The 13,530-nt window shown below is 49.9% G+C and overlaps 1 protein-coding gene across 4 annotated transcripts in view; it reads right to left on the bottom strand.

The window, feature by feature from the left end:
• Nucleotides 1–13,530, bottom strand: part of PAX2 (paired box 2) — a 100,443-nt gene that overhangs the window by 34,858 nt on the left and 52,055 nt on the right. The gene's annotated exons all lie outside the window — the stretch shown is intronic.

Below are 13,530 nucleotides of genomic sequence, written 5' to 3'. Positions count from 1 at the left end.
CTAACCCCCTTTCCCGCCTGAGGCGAGTCCGTCCGCGTTCTAACCCCCTTTCCAGCCGGAGGCGAATCCGTCCGCGTTCTAAGCCCCTCCCCGCCCGAGGTCAGGATCTCCCTCTTTCACCTCCCCTTCCCCCCATTAGCGTTCAGCTCTGTTCATTAACCCCTCCCTGACAGCCTCTCTGTTACACCCCCATCCCAGGGATTGTGCCACCTCCCCAGATGCGAGGCTCTCTCTGAGTCACCCAAACTGTGAGGCTCCCGAGCGAAACTCATTCCTCAGGACGTGGTGCAGGGTGTAAGCACCCACTTTGCCCTCCCCCTGCTGCGTGTCATGGTGGCCTGCCTGTGGCAGAGACAGTGGCCCAATGGGCACCTCGCCCCCCAGAGCTCTGCTGTCACTTGTCTCACCCTCCTGCCCTGGAGCAATTGCCTCCCCGGAATAGTTCCTACCCCAACCTGAGACCAGACTGCAGAGGCCCGGAGGAATAGCCCAGCCTGCTCCCTCCTGGGTGTAAGATGTATCCCTTTATAGGTGATTATACGATATGATATAATCAATAGTACATTATATACAGTAACCTAGTACAGTGCCACTTGCACGACCATAGAAAATATTACATATTGATTTGTCCCAGCTGGCAGCCTTCCCCTACAACAGCCCCTTCTTATTCTCCCTCCTCGGCCCGGGAGGGAGGCAGCATTTCCTGGCACTAAGCCCTTTTCCCCTCTCTCTGGTCTTATTCCATGGGGCCAAGTCCTGAAGTCTTTAATTAGGCAAAGCAAGGATTTCAGTGTGCAGGGCTTGACTGTTGAAGAGCTAGGCGTGCCGGGTGCGGCGAGCTTTGGGTGAACTGGCTGTTATGTCAGGGGGTGATGTTCAAAAGTACCTCAGGCATTAAGGAGCACAAGTCTCAGTGGCTTTCAGGGAGCTTGAAAATCAGCTCTCCAGGTGCTGAAACGGCAGTTAGGCTCTTTTGAAAATGCAGGCTGCCAGCTCAGAGCCCAAGGAAAGCTAGTGTGGTGCTCTTTGGAAAATCTGGGTCCACGCTCAGAAAGAGGAGCATGTGTGTGTTGATGTATGTGTGTGCCTCAGTCTGTCTCTCTGGAGAGAAGGGTGTGTATCTCTTTGGGTGTGTCTGAGTCAGTGGGCATGTCTGTGCGAGTGTGTGCACAGTACCTCGTATGTCACTGTGTGTGTCTCTCCACCTACTTGTGGGTGCTGCGTGTACTGGTACGAATGTGTGATTCTAGGCCTATGAGGGCTTACATCTCTACGTGTACCTATTATTTCAGTTATTTGTGTGTTTGCATGCCAATGTGTCTGCATATCCATGGTGTATCTAGGTGGCAAAGCTTCCACTGACTTCTGTGGGACCAGATTTCACCCTCTCTGTTTCTCTGCTTGGCTGTTTACGTGTGTTTGTGTGCACGTGCATTTGCAATTTATGCATGTACATTTGTGTGTCTGCTATGATTCTGCGCTTGTGTATCTCCAACATCTCTGTGTGTATGTGCACAGGCACTGGCCAGGCTTGTGTGTGTAGGAGCTTTCTTAAGTTGCTGCAGGAGTCTCTTTTCCTTCATTTATTCAGGGGCCCTTCAGATCTTGACAAATCTGTCACTCTAAATTTGCGAGAGATTATGGTGCTCTCTCCCCAGCACGGAGAGAGGTGATATATGATATCTGCTGCCTCTATTGATTGCCTGATCTGGTGGCAGAGGGCTGGCGAAATGAACTTGAAATGAACATCATGCCTCAACTCATTGTGCGTATAATACACTACTTAATCCCACATTTTTCAGCCGCTATGGAATTCAATTGATCAATCATGTCCCACTGATAGTACTGTTTTTAGGGGTTATTGCTGCTCTGCTCACTGACCTTTTTATTTATTTATTTATTTATTTATTTATTATTTTTGTTGGTAAACTCAAGACCTGGTGATAAGACAGGGCCTGCACAGTCCCCAAGACAGGGGGCAAAGGATGAGAATGGGAGAAGGGAGGCAGGGAAGGCCCAAAGCAAGAGAGAGGAGGAGGGACTAGATGGGAAAAGGGATTTATGCCAGGGACATAAGGAAAGTTATAAAGAGAAAGAGACACAGAGAATGATCTAGCTCAAAGAGGAGTTATGGGCTTGGTGCAACAATTGCTGGGTGAGGATCTCTGGCCTGGGCTAAACAGGAGGTCAGAGTAGCCAATCAGAGTGGCCCCCACTAGCCTTAAAATGTACGAGAGATGAGGAACACAGCGCAGGAGGGAGGAGCGAAGGCTGGTCTGGCCTAGGGTCATCTCCTAAACTCTCCTAGGGGTAAGAAGGATGGTTCTGTAGCCTAGGGCTTGGGAGAACCAGGTTTAATTCCCTGCTCTGTGTGACCTGGGGTAAGTTATCAAGCCTCACTTTGTCTCAGTTCCCATCTGTAAAATGGGGATCATACCACCTCCCTGCTTCACAGGATAAATACATTCAAAAACCTGCCACATGCTTTGTGTGTTGTTATACACACAAGGAAGCAGGACCCCTACAGTGCAGTGCTTTGAGCTCCCTACACTGCCCCTGAGAGGTGGTTTATGAACAGGGAAGGTCAAAGATTTGGCGATTTCCAGGTGGAGTGTCGCCAGCTCACAGAGTTCCATTATGAGTTTGGCCCCCAAAAATCATGAGACTGTCTCAAAAATCATGTGATCGTAAAGGAGGTTCTATAATTCTTTGTGTTTGCCTGCTGCCGTCAGACCCTGTCAGGTTTCCTTTTCAACTGCAACCACAAGGGCTAGAAACTTACTTCTGTTTTTAGAAAAAAAGATCTGAGATTCTCACCTAATCACATGACTCCAGGAGCTGGGGCCTTAGAGAAAACACCAGATGTCATGAGAATTGTTATAAAATCCCTAGGGTTGACAGCACCGTGGGTGGGAGAGAAACAGAGGAGAGGGACACTATAGCGAAGGGCTGGGGGATGGGGGATGGGGGAGGGATAGCTCAGTGGTTTGAGCATTGGCCTGCTAAACCCAGGGTTGTGAGTTCAATCCTTGAGGGGGCCATTGAGGGACCTGTGGCAAAAATCTGTCTGGGGATTGGTCCTGCTTTGAGCAGCGGGTTGGACTAGATGACCTCCTGAGGTCCCTTCCAACCCTGATATTCTATGATGTCATCAGTCGCTCCTCCCTCCATCAGAGCAATGGCAGACACTGGGTCAGAGTGAAGGGAGGATTCAGGGGAAAGAGTACGGGGTGGGAAAGGGGAGGAGATCCTGTGGAGAATGAGTATCGTGATGGGCAAGGGGGGACTGTAGGGAGCGAGATGGAAGAGAGGGGGTCCAAGGGGGTGGCTCAGGAGTAGAGGATGCTGGAGAAATACCCTGGGGCTGTTTAGAAGGAGGAAGGGCAAGGAGAAGAGCTCACGGGGTGAGAGAGCTTCTGGGGATGGGAGGGCTCATGGAGGAGGGCGAGAGTCATGAGGACGGCTCAGGGGAAGCAGGGAGATTCTGAGAAGAGACAGGGTTCAGCTGGGGAGGGACCACTGTTAGGTTTGGTAGAAAGGAAGGAATGACAGAGCAGGGCGTTATTATGATGAAGTGAGGCTATAGGTAGGATTATTGGACAGGTGACAGGCAAGAGAGTACCCAGTCAGGTAACTTGGCAACACTTTTGGGATTGGCAAGAGAACCCCCCATTCGTGCCTGGCCCAGGGACCCCACCAGCCCAGTGACACAGGGCACCCATGTTGGATTGGGAAGGCCTGCACGAACAGCTTGAGAGCTGGACCATGGACCTCAGTCACAATCTTTCTTACAACAGAGTATGAACAGTACAATCAGAACCAATCCTACACACATAATGGGAACGACATCTGCTCCCAACGGGCTGCCAGAAGAACCCGAAAACAATTGCACAACTGGCATAACCGCCTGACAGGAGACACATCAACACCCCTGTGTGTGTGTGACAGAAATACCCCAACAGGTAACATGGAAACACACTGCTAAGTGACACAGAAACACCCCCATGGTGTCACAGAAATAGCCGTACAGGTAACATGGAAACATGCTGACAGGTGACACAAGGACATTCCAGGATGTCACAGAAACAGCCCTACAGTTCAATGTGTTTCCATATTACAGGTGACACAGGGACACCCCTGTATCATAGAAACAGCCCTACAGGTGACACAGAAACACTTACGTCTCTCATGAGAACATCCATACAAATGACATAACACTCACACTGTGCTCTCTTTGGAGCAGGGACTCTCTCACTGTGTGTTTGTATAGCGCCTAGCAGGTGGCGTTACCAATAATATTCACACTCATAACAAAAATGGATGGGTCTGACCTGTGGACACCTGCCTGGTGACAGCAACACTCATCAGAAATGCAGAGGGGAATGCATCTGGGTAAGCGAAACTGCAGCAGAAACGCTGTCCCTCTTTCCCAGCTTTGTCAGTCTGGGGGTGGTCCCCTCCCATCTGTCTGTCCCAGCGCTACCCAGGCCTAGGATGACCAGATGTCCTAATTTTATAGGGACAGTCCCGATATTTGGGACTTTGTCTTATCTAGGTGCCTATTTCCCTCCACCCCCGTCCCAATTTTTCACACTTGCTGTCTGGTCACCCTACCCTGGCTCTCTGTCTGACCGCTGCCTCGGCTCTGTTCTAACCACACACTCCTGTCCCCTTACAGCAACACTGCTCTTTCCCTTCTTCCTTTTCCCCTTCTCTTTTTCCCCCTCTGATGTGTTGCTGGGTCCCAGTGCAGCCAGGGCCTGTCAGGTATCTTTCCTGGACATCCCCTGAGGGGGCTTTCACAGCACTGCCAGTTGTAGCAGTTTCAAACTCAATTGTTCTCCTCAGTACTGAGGCAAATGGAGTCATTAATTACCTTCCATCGGCTGGGCCGAGTTCAGAACACGATCAATACACAGTGCTTGTCATTCACGGCAGCCAGCTCTGCACACCCCCTTGCTCTCACTGCATGCAGCAAGGGCCCAAAGAGCTTTGCTCCAAAGCCCTAGGGCAGCTCTCCCGGGGATGAAGCAAACCCCCAGTTCTGGAAGGGAGATTAAACCTCCTACTTCAGGGTTCAGTCCAGTCTTTGATATGGGAGGCCAGGAGGAAACACAGCAAGACATATCACTCCATCTCTGCCCACTGCAGAGTTCTTCCACCTCCCTCTGACGCATCCGGTGCTGGCCACTGACAGGATATTGGAGGAGGTGGGCCTGTGGCCTGATACAGTCTGACAGCTCCTGAATTTCCAGACACCTCAGTTTGGCCCCCGATGCTTATATCAATACTAAGCCTTTGTGACGCCTGAGGAGGCCTTTACCCGTGGCGGGGGCAGAAAGCAACAGCGCCAATCTGATCTTGCCTGTGCCGCTCTCTGGGCCCACCCAGCAGGGGAGGCTGAAATATTGGGGTCACAGCTCCCCACAGAGGGCTCTGCCCTACATTTAGGGTACCACCATCTCTGGGTGAGTCAATTCTATGTCGAGCAGGGCTGCCAGAACACATGGGGCTTTGACTGAGGATATTGGAGCAGACAGGGTGGAAGGGAAGGGCAGGGATTCAGCTGGGAAGGAGCTCAGTGGGATGGGAGCAAGGTATGAAGGGTGCCAGGAAGGTGCGGTGGGTAATGAGGTGGTGAAGGGGTGTGTTAAGGATATTGAGGTAGTGGGGGGTGTAGCAGGGATAGTGGGTCGGGGGATAGCAGCTTGGTAGGATATTAGCCTTCAAGAACCAAATATGTATTCAAACCCCCATGTCCATATGCATCGGGTAAACCTATGTGTCTGAACCTCTTTATGCAAACCCCACGTCGACAAACCTATGTCAGTTTGTAACTAGGGATCTCTATCACCAATCAGCATACAAACTGAGCACATTTGCTGTGTATCTGGACAGGTGGAGGGACGAAGGGCGGCAAGGTCGTGTGTTCTGGCATCAATGTATAGCTAGGATTATGAATCTATGAGTGAGGAAGACTGCATATACACATATGTGCCTGGGTACAGAATGGATAATGTGGCATGTGCATTGGGCATTTAATACAGGAGGTGCAAACTTACTCTTAATTGTGCAGGCTAAGTTGCATTTAATATTGTGTGAGTGTGCAAATGTGCATTGGATGAAGTCTGCGCATACAAATAACATGCAGTTAATGTCATGTTTAGGTGTGCAAATGCATATGTATTAAGGTCTGTGGGCAAATGTGCATTGGATTACTATGGAGTATGCAAATGTGCATTTAATGAAGTGGGTGTGTGCATGCACAAATAATATGCATTCAATACAGTTTGCAAATGTACAAATTCAAATTCAACACAGGGTTTGTGGGACACTACAGGTATTGAACACGGTCTCTGTGTCTGGTTGTATGCCCGAGGCTGTGAGTGAGCATGCTCATCTGTACTGAATACAGCTGTAGTGTGCGTGAGTAAAGGCACTTTTGTGTCAGCATGCACACAGCTGCCATATGTACATGTGCAACATGTATAGCCATGCTACATGGCTGTGTTTGAATGAGCATGCACATGCTGATGTGTAGTGTTGGTGGTTGTGGCTGTGCTATTTCAGTGTAGGGCAGGGGTCGGCAACCTTTCAGAAGTGATGTGCCAAGACTTCATTTATTCACTCTAATTTAAGGTTTTGCGTGCCAGTAATACATGTTAACGTTTTTAGAAGGTCTCTTTCTATAAGTCTATAATATATAACTAAACTATTGTTTTATGTAAAGTAAATAAGGTTTTTTAAATGTTTAAGAAGCTTCATTTAAAATTAAATTAAAATGCAGAGCCCCCCGGACCGGTGGCCAGGAACTGGGCAGTGTGAGTGCCACTGAAAATCAGCTCGCATGCAGCCTTCAGCACAGGTGCCATAGGTTGCCTATCCCTGGTGTAGGGTGTACTGGTGGCTGGCTTATGTGTATCCAGTGCAGCATGATGGCTCTGTGCGCTGTATTGGAGCCGACTGGGCAAATTCTGCTCTCAATTCTGCTGTAGTAAACCTGCAATGACTCCAGTTACCTCAGTGGAGTCACTCTGGGTTAACAGAATGTGAATCCAGTATCTCTTGCTGTGTTGGGTTTGACCCTTTAGAAGATAGAAATGCAGCTGTCATTGGTGTGCGTATTTGCCTTGTTTATATCAATGGAGCAGCAGCAATGGTACTACACAATGGGCCAACCCCCCGACTGGTATAAGTCAGTGTAGCTCCATTCATTTCAATGGAGCGATGCTGATTTATGCCAGCTGAGGATCTGGCCCTCCAATCCTCTCCCCAGCTGGTGCACACATTTCCTCTAGCAGGGAGCCGGCAGGGAGAATGCTGCTGCCTAGCTAATGCAGAGCAAACAGGGCTACTGCAGCTCCGTCTCCCAGGACAGAAGACCTACTTGGCTTTGTCATGGGGTACGGCTCTCTCCCGTCAGATCTTGAGCCTGTGTGTCGTGGTGCTGGACCTGCTGAGGATCCCCTTGGTGAGTTTATAAAAAATGGTGGCTTTTGTTAGCTCAAAAGGACACAAGCAAGGCAAAAAATTACATTGCATGCAGCCCTAACTATGCTTGTTTAGAGAAACTGCTTGCATTTATGAAGCCTTTGGTGCGGAAAGCAGGGTTGCAAATGACTGCATCAGACCGACAGTAAAGGCCATTAATTTCCTGTTATGTTTTCCTGTGTTGGGGGCTTTATTAATTTAATTTTACACTGTCGAACAACAGCGAGCGCTGACATTGCCACGCTCAGAGGGATTTTTTTTTTCCAAGCAGCGCTTTGCCTGACATGCAAATCAACACCATTACTGGAACCAATAAAGATGAGGAGGGGACAGCGGTACCCGTGCAACCCCGTCTCCCTGCTTCTTGAGAGGCTCGGGTTCCTGGTCAGGGCGCTGGCGCCTGATTTAGCTGTTGGCTGCCTGAACTCAATTGACCTGACTCAAGCCCCAGGCAGCTCTATGCACTCCCCAGATTTTATTGGTCTCACCCATCCTCTCGGCCCAATAAAATACTCCTTACTTCCTCTCCCCTTTCTGTTCCATTCTGCTCTCACTCCATCCCAGACCCCATTCCCTCTACATCATCCTACCCTGGGTCACCTCAGAGCCCACACATCCCCGTCCTTTTGCCCCATCCCCATCATTCTCCCCTTTCCCCACGTACACACCAGCAGGGGCAAACCCACACTCCAGTCCTGAGCCAGGTGCCAGTGAATCATTTTATTGGACACTCTTCTGAGTCAGCAGTGAACCAGTGCCCCGGAGGGGGTGTTGTTAGAGGCTGCCATCTTTTTGATGTGCCATAAAACAAAGGCTCTGATCACTCTGAGTCGTTAAAATTCCCATGGCACTTTTTGCAAGAGTGCAGACATTAACCTGGCTGGCCTGACAAATTCCAACCTGAGTGATTACACACTGCCTAGCTAAATCCCCCATGCAGTTTCAATTGGACTCGGCAGTCTCCTTCCTAAACTGCTGTGTCATTGCTCTGCACTGTTCAGTAACAGCTGTGCTCCACCCCAGACTTAGCTGCATTTCAGTGAGGACTAAAGTGGTTCCTATACAGTGAAACTTTCCAAAACAGCCTGTTTTTTTCTCTCACTAAGCAACTGAACTGTGACAGAAAGGTCACTGAAAAGTGCAACGCACTGAAATACTGTCTCCATGCAATGCTATAATACATTGCAGCTATCTGGGATGTGCAGTCTACTTCAGTACCATATAAACAGAGTGTCACTGTACCCTAGTTCCCTGTAACTCCTGTAACTTGCTGGGAAAGCGCTTTGGGATCCTCCTGAATGAAAGGTGCCATATCAATGTAAAATGAAAGTGATGAAAAACAGTCCCTTACAGCAACATGAGGCCTGCTCATCATTAGCAAAACAGTTCCAGATACGCAAGGGAGCAGGGCAGAAAAGAACCTGAAAGACCTTTAAGGCCTTACAGGATATTTATTTCTCCCACTGGGAGGCTAAGATGCACCCAGTGTCATAGAGGTGAAAGCAGATGGGACTCAGCCAAATCCTTCCAAAATATGGGAAAGTTCAGATCTGGATGAAGGGTCAAACTCTGTGCTTGTGGCCTGTCTCTCTAGAACTTCCTGCCTTTTCCCCCCAGCCCAGTGCTGTGGGCAGCCACAAAAGCCTTCACTTCTCTGGGAGCCCAGTTATGGAAATGTTGTGCCACCTTCTGCAACGCCCTTGACTGTGGAGAGGCGTCTCCGGGAGGGTAGCAGGTCCTCCAGAGCCTGGCGCGTGTTTCATGTGCAATTGGTGTCACGTTAAAGTTTAATTAAGTGCCTACTGAAGACACTTCATTAGGAGCCTGTCCCAGGGAAACATGCAGACCCCCTTGCTCAGCCCACCAGCTGCGCCCATGGAAATTCTCTGCCTCAGCAGTTGTACGACACCTGTGAGCTGCTGACAAACACAGCATGGGGGGGAGAAGGGAAGCTCCTCAGCCCAGCCTGGGCTGCCTCCCTGAACCAAAAAACACCCCCCCTGCACTCTCAGCCCCCGCAGGCTCTTTCCTTCCCGCCCGGCTTGGGGGAAGGGGGAGAACCAACCCCTACAGCCCATGGAGCTCGGCACGTGACACATCTCGGCAGAGAGATGCATGGAGGGAGAGCAAGAGAGACCAATAAGAAGGTGGACAGAGGCAATTACTGAGGCCTTTATTCTCCTTGACACTAAGGCCCCTCCCTTTACACCACTATGGCAGCCTTAAAGTGGGCACAAATTACATAGGGACCCACTTGAAGCTGCCAGAACAGTGCCAAGGGGTTTTCCTATAGATGAGAACGAGGTTCAAAGAATTATAGGCAGATTAGACAGGCAGGTAGTTCATCCCCGGGGTCCTACTGGAGACGTCCTCGATGCACAGGATCATAACCTCGCCCCAGCCTCGGCAGGCTGACCCAGCCAGCGGGCGCATCTGTTCCAGGAGCCGTTTGGCAGCAATGCCGGCGTTTGGAGGGGATCCAATGTTCCCTGAGAGGTGAATTAAAACTTCATAAACTGCGTTTTCTTGAACGCAAGTTCCTGTGGCACAATTCAGACAGAGCTCCTTCTCTCTCTCCCATCTCCAATCACCTTCCCCCCTCTGCTCCGCTCGTAGTGGGCTAATCGCTAAGTGAGATCTCCCCGCCTCCCCCGGGATCAAGTGAAACGCAGCTGGAGGATCTGATGCCGTCCCCAGACAAGCAAAGAGCTCCTGCTCTTCTTTCTAATACTACCAGCCTTTCTAAAATCCCCATCTTCTAGGGAGGCGGGGGATTTCCCCGGCTCAAACCGAGAACAAGGTGCTCAGTGCGTTCCCTTAGCAGATGAAGACTTGCCTCTGGAGGGGCGGTTTCCATCTGCAGGCAACAAACAACGCTTAATGTTACGTCATCTCCACTGTGGGCTTGGGAGCACAGAGACGGCCAAATTAGGAGCGAATCGGCTCACGGGGGATTGACTGTCAGGCCCCAGAGCTGCTTGGATGTGGTCGAGGAGAGAGAACACGAGCCATCCTCCACCGACGCCTCCGTAAAGGTTGGGATTTCTGAGGCCGCCGTTGTCTACTGCCGTCAAGGTCAGCAGGTTCGGGTTCACTGAACGGTCAGGACGGTTTGAATTACCGGCGCTGCCTGCCGATTCCCTCGCTGATTGTGATCCGTCTTCCAGCGCCTGGCCGTGGGATGCCGTTCCCCGCCCATGTGCCATGCACCGGGAGGGGGGGGGGGGTTCACAGGGACGTGGGAGAGGCAAGAGCTCTCCAGAAAGGAGATGAGTTTTCAGCCACATTTCAAGAGCGAAGTCAAAGAGAGTGTGGGACCCACAGCACGTTCTCCACGCACAGGGAGAAGGCGGGGAGAGATGCATATCCCATGACTCTTGAGGACACCCCAGCTGGAGATTATGCTTTCAATATTCACCTTCCTCTGGGGACTGAACATCCCTGGTCCTCTTTCCCCAGCCTGGAGATCTCTGAACTCCCCCCACCCCCCATCTCCACCCTCTATGGAAATGACGGGAACTAAAATTTACCAAGCCCTAGGGGGGTGCAGAGGGGGACTGTTGGCCATGAGCTCCATCCGGTTCTGTGCACATGACTTTAGTAGTCTGAGAGCATGGAAAGACATGCAGGCCTTTACAGAAACCATATTGCAGGGGGGTCCTCTGCCCCAAACATACCTATGTGTGTGAACAGGAGAATAAAGGACTGAGCTAACTTAGTGTGCTCCTAGATTCATCGCCCCCAAGGGGACATGACTGCTGGGCTGGCGTGCAAAGTTTCTGAAGGGAGGAGTGACATGACTTGAAAATGTAACTGTCACCTCAGCATTTGTGCAAGAGAAGCAGCATGGGTGCCGGCGTGAGTGGGCACACGTGTGTGTGCGCATTGCATACATAACAGGTGTGAAAGTGTGGGGGGCAAGGGTGACAATGTGCATGCGAATGAGTGTGACATACAGGGACGAGAGAATGATAGTGGACCCACGTAAATAGCCTTTGCCATTGTACGTTACATGTAGGCTTGGAAGGGTTCCGTTTTCACTGGTGAAGGTCTATGAACATTGATGTCACTGTACACGTGCAAACTGATGAAACAATATTTCCACTGATAACTGAAATTTACAGCGAGGCAAAGTAAGAAAAATGCTGCTTGAGAACTTCTTAGAGGTTAAGGCTATTTCCTTTGTATACTTTGACGTGATGTTGATGGTCATTAAATAATTATTATCTGCCCCCTCTCCCCAATTTTCTGCAACTGTGGAAATTTAAATAGATCAAAATTGGAAAAAATGCTTAAAAATAAACGATGTTATCCATTGAAATTATAAAAAAAAATAAAAGTTGAATTCTGCCAAGCCTAGTTACATGTCTGTATGGGCCAAATTCACTCAGGGCATCACTCCACTGACGTCAGTGGGGTTGCGACAGAGATGAACGTGGCCCGGTACATACATATGTTTACAGTCACACCACACGCCTATTTGTGTATAAGCCCCAGCATGTACAGCTGTACACGTGTGTATCTCTGTCTGGCTACCCCGTGTATGTGCATCAATAAAGGCCTGTGCATACCTGTGCATCTGCCTACATATGTACACCTAGGGGTGTATGTGTGGTGGGACTGTCCGAGTCAGACACTGACGCTGTGATAGGCTGACCATGGCTGTTGGCATACACTCCCAAGACTCAACCTTCTTCAGGCCAGCAAAGTCAGAGGCCCAGACCCTACCCACTGCCAGATACATCCTACCTGCCCCTCACTCCCCATCCTACCCCCTCCAGCTGCAAAGAATGAAGGGGGGCAGTACCCAGTGTCTTGCTGGTTTACATTAATGAGATACACACAGCGTAATCCAGCAAAGGATTCAGCTCTACAAAGGGAGGTAATAGCAGGCTGCCATGCACAGAGCAGCTCAGGTAATTGGTTTATCTGTCTAGAAGCAGTGGTAGCAATCTCTGCACAGACAGACTAGCAGTAAAGTCTCTTCCTTAAGGCTATTTCCTTTGTCTTTTCAATTGCTTGCACATCCATGTGAGATAGAGAGAGAGGGAGAGAGAGAGAGAGAGAGAGCTAGAGAGAGGGAGAAATGTTAATTTGTGAATTAATGGCTTTTCTCAGCGGAATTGTAAATTCAAATGTCACCTCGCACGGTGACACTGCGGCTGGGCTGCTGAAGAAGCAGCGTTCACATACCACCCCCCTAAACACACACACACTGCCGTGCACCTCCCCTCCCCAAAGGTAGCTGCAGAGTGGAACATGCTACTTTTAATTCGCAATCACACCACAACAAAGCTATGCAACCAGGCTTGCTCTCCAACCCTCCTGGCCACAACCCGGACGGCTTGCCTGCTGCACCTCACCTCCCATTTCAAACATGTATAGCTCTAGTCCAAGACAACACATTATCTCACCCCACCCCCGACTAATCAAAGGATAGTTGTTTTTAAGGGAGGGCTTTAGAACGGATGCTGCTGCAGCCTTCTCTTCTCCTGCAATAATCAGGTGAATTAATGACCCTGAAGTTAAAGTGAGCGCGGGTACTTGGACGCTGCATGGCATAGGGGAGAAAGCCTTCATTGTTTTTGAGCAGGAGGCGGGCAGCAGTGAGGGAGATTCATGGATGGAGATTGAATATGCAATTTTCTTTCACCTTGCCAAGAGCTGCCCCTGGGCTGTGCCTGGCCTAAATTTTTTTTCCCCTTTTGCCATCTCTGCCTTATCCGGCCCTCCCACCTCCCTTCCATTCTTTCCAGAAAATTACCTTCAAAATTGATTTCCACTTTTACAAACAAATATAATGGGAACATGAAAAAAAAAAAAAAACTTGGGCTGTGATGAATTGTGGCTGTCAGGTGCTTCCAAGTTGCCTTTGTTTTTGTTTTATTGCCCAGTAGGTTCTTTGTTTTTCCAGCCGCTGGCAATAGTGCCCCTACCTGCCCCATCATCATGGTACACGACCTCCATCATGGTGATACCCCCGGTATTATCGTGGTGTTAACCCCATTACTCCTGATTCCCCACCCCGCCCATGGTATT

The sequence above is a fragment of the Terrapene carolina genome, unplaced genomic scaffold, assembly GCF_002925995.2.
Source record: "Terrapene carolina triunguis isolate 2854851 unplaced genomic scaffold, T_m_triunguis-2.0 Scaffold310, whole genome shotgun sequence".
NCBI classification, from domain to species: Eukaryota; Metazoa; Chordata; order Testudines; family Emydidae; genus Terrapene; species Terrapene triunguis.
Note: the sequence above shows the minus strand (reverse complement) of the source record. Positions and strands in the feature narration are given on the sequence as shown.